Below are 4,298 nucleotides of genomic sequence, written 5' to 3'. Positions count from 1 at the left end.
GTTCAAGCTTGAGTTTTGTAATCAATATCAAACTGCATATTTGCAAAGTCTGTGAATCGCCATGTATTGGGTGATACACAAAAGGCTAATAATTTGATAAAATTTTCTATGTTGCTTGTGTATACACTGTAAAAAATACTTTGCTGCCTTAAAATGTTTTGTTGAATCAACTCGGATTTACGAGTCATTTCAACTTACTATTATTTATCTTGAGTAGAGATGAGTTGTTATAACCACAGCTGAGTTGTTATAACTTATAAAATTAAGTTGACTTTTCTCAACTATATTTATGTAAGTTGTGACAACTCATTGCTGTTGACATGACAACGAAAAATTTTAAGGCAGCAAAGTATTTTTTACAGTGTAGGTTTACAACAGTATTAGCCGAATAATTACGTTGCTAATGCTAATCATTACCATGCCTATCTCTCTGTGTCAGAATGCGGAACCTGTGTAGTGTTATTTAAGATAAGATATATGTTTACATATGTGTAGGTTAAGAAAGGTTGTACCAGCCAGAAGTAGCAATGGCTTTTGATAACTTGCGGTGAAGTGCGATGACTTGGATCAAAACACAACAGAAAGATAAGCAGCTAAGACAAGTCATGAGATGTCGCTTGGATAGCAGGATTTAGCATAAACAACATAAAAGCATTGATCCATCCTGCCTTGTATGAACAGTTCAGGTGTAATGGTGTTGGTGATATTGTTTTTTGGCACACTTTGGGTACCAACTGAGCATTGTTTAAATGGCCTAACTGTGTATTGTTTCTGACCATGTCCATCCATTTATGCCACACTGTTACTACTTCCAGCAGGATCATCTCAAACGGGTCTCTTGGACATGACAGTGAGTGACACTGTATTGAGATGCATAACGATTAATCGCGATTAATCTAATAGCAGAATAAACATTTCATTTACATCATGTATGTGTGTGAACTGTGTATAATAACTTTGTGTAGATAAATGCACACACACGGATGTATATATTTAAGAAATGTTTACGTGTGTATATACATTTGTATATTTATATATAATTTATATTATATATAAATATAAATACTTAATATATATATAAAAAATTCTTAAAATTATATATGCATGTGTGCATATTTATATATCCATAATAATTATACACAGCTCACACAAATATATGATGTAAAGCGATTCTGCCATCGCGATTAATTGTTATGCATTTAAGTTTCCTGTGATTTTACATTTATACCTCATGTGCTATAAGTTTCATGTGATTTTACATTTATATGTCATGTGCTATACATTTAAGCATCCTGTGATTTTACATTTATATGTCATATGTTATACATTTAAGTTTCATGTGATTTTACATTCATATGTCATGTGCTATAGATGTAGGCATCCTTTAATTTTACAATTATACGTCATATGCTATACATTTAAGTTTCCTGTGATTTTCGTTTATACGTCATGTGCTATACATTTCAGTTTCATGTGATTTTACATTTATATGTCATATGTTATACATTTAAGTTTCATGTGATTTTACATTTAAACGTCATGTGCTATACATTTAAGTTTCCTGTGATTTTACATTCATACGTCATGTGCTATACATGTAGGCATCCTTTAATTTTACATTTATAAGTCATATGCTATACATTTAAGTTTCATGTGATTTTACATTCATATGTCATGTGCTATACATGTAAGCATCCTTTAATTTTACAAATATACGTCATGTGCTATACATTTCAGTTTCCTGTGATTTTACATTCATACATCATGTGCTATACATATAAGTTTCCTGTGATTTTACATTCATATGTCATGTGCTATACATTTCAGTTTCATGTGATTTTACATTCATATGTCATATGTTATACATTTAAGTTTCATGTGATTTTACATTTATACATCATGTGCTATAAGTTTCATATGATTTTACATTCATACGTCATGTGCTATACATTTCAGTTTCATGTGATTTTACATTTATACGTCATGTGCTATAAGTTTCATGTGATTTTACATTTATACGTCATGTGCTATACATTTAAGTTTCCTGTGATTTTACATACGCCATGTGCTATACATGTAGGCATCCTTTAATTTTACAATTATACGTCATATGCTATACATTTAAGTTTCATGTGATTTTACATTCATATGTCATGTGCTATAGATGTAAGCATCCTTTAATTTTACAAATATACGTCATGTGCTATACATTTCAGTTTCCTGTGATTTTACATTCATATGTCATGTGCTATAGATGTAAGCATCCTTTAATTTTACAAATATATGTCATGTGCTATACATATAAGTTTCCTGTGATTTTACATTCATATGTCATGTGCTATAGATGTAGGCATCCTTTAATTTTACAATTATATGTCATGTGCTATAGATGTAGACATCCTTTAATCTTACAATTATACGTCATATGCTATACATTTAAGTTTCCTGTGATTTTACATTAACACGTCATGTGCTATACATTTCAGTTTCATGTGATTTTACATTTATACGTCATGTGCTACAAGTTTCATGTGATTTTACATTTATACGTCATATGCTATACATTTAAGTTTCCTGTGATTTTACATTCATATGTCATGTGCTATAGATGTAGGCATCCTTTAATTTTACAATTATACGTCATATGCTATACATTTAAGTTTCCTGTGATTTTACATTCATATGTCATGTGCTATACATTTCAGTTTCATGTGATTTTACATTCATACGTCATATGCTATACATTTAGGCTTCCTGTGATTTTAGATGAATACTTCACATGCTATATATAAAAGTGCCATATAAAAATCTTGATTCATGGAAACCAGAGATATTGCATTAGTTGTTTTCCAAATTATTGTCATCTATTGTACATGGCAAGCTACCTTTTATTTTCCAAATGTAAGCTCAGCAACCTCGGTTTTGCATATGAAGAGTTTCGTTGCAAAACGAGATAAATCCATTTTTTAACATTTTTGTCAAAACATGTTTGTTATTATGTTATCATGTTATTATTTTGTTTTATGGTGCTACTTAGCTGTATTTTTTTAGGTTATGAAGGTTTAAATCAAAACAAACCAACTGCAGTTGCATTTAAATTAATTGGAATGCACAACCAAAAAACAAGATTTCTGAACAATTAAAAAACGGTGGTTATCTCGTTTTGCAACAAAACTCTTCATATTAAGCTAGCCTTAATTTAAACCCCCATTTGGCTGCTATTAGTGATGGACCGATATTAAAAAAATCTGGCCCGAAACAAAAAATTAGGATTCTCTCGGCCAAAAACCAAAACAGAAGCCGAAAATGGATCTTTTGAAAACTTTAAAATGTTTAACTTTTCTCTGTATATCTGCTTGAATTTAATAAATCTGAATTCTGAAACACAGAATGGCAGTGCATAGGGCTATATTTTGCAGTTGCATGTAAATAATTTTTTCTTAATTTTAAATTGCTGTGCAAAACAACAGTGTAACAACAGCAGTAGAACTTAATCCAAACTCCAACTGTGAAAACGTAGCTATTTAGTTAAACACATGTGCAGTGCTATGCATATATTTTAATGTTACACACACTATACACACACAGACTGTTGTTTATTTAAGCAAACATGACAGGTTTCTTTTAAAACAATGTTTTTGGCTGGAAAGATGGTTCCTCTTCTCATAAAGAACATGATAAGCTGCACTAACAGTCTGTCATTGTCTTTGCTGGTGTTTGGGGGAGATAAATACCTGCATGCAATCCGTGCAAGTAGTGGTGCGCGCAGTTGCACTTGAGTTGCACACCATGCAGACAGATTAACTATAAAAACAAACAGTGCTATATAGCACCAAAAGTGGTTCTTTGCTCGTAATTATAGAAGAACCATTTTTAGTGCCATATAGCACCGGTGAAGCACCTGTGTATGCTATATGGTGCTATATGGCCCCTATATGGTTCTACACAGGTGCTATACAGGTGCTTCACCGGTGCTATATGGCACTAAAAATGGTTATTCTATGATTACGACCAAAGAACCACTTTTGGTGCCTCTGATGTGAGATGGCTGTGTCTCATCGCGCACCAAACAACTCAGAATAAAAAACACAGACGTAACATTACAATGATCTAAAATGTTATATAATGTTGAGAAAATACAGAAATTATTTAAAAACGCACAACAGCAGCTACATATAGAAAATACCAACAAAAAAACACATTTTTTATTCCATTGCTTTGGCACACCCATGCTGATGTGCCCCTATGTGACGCATATTGTGCATACGCACCACTGAGAAAGTGGCATCCTTAATGTC

The sequence above is a fragment of the Misgurnus anguillicaudatus genome, chromosome 23, assembly GCF_027580225.2.
Source record: "Misgurnus anguillicaudatus chromosome 23, ASM2758022v2, whole genome shotgun sequence".
NCBI classification, from domain to species: Eukaryota; Metazoa; Chordata; class Actinopteri; order Cypriniformes; family Cobitidae; genus Misgurnus; species Misgurnus anguillicaudatus.
The sequence above is the reverse complement of the archived record's forward strand: the minus strand, read 5'-3'. Positions refer to the sequence as shown.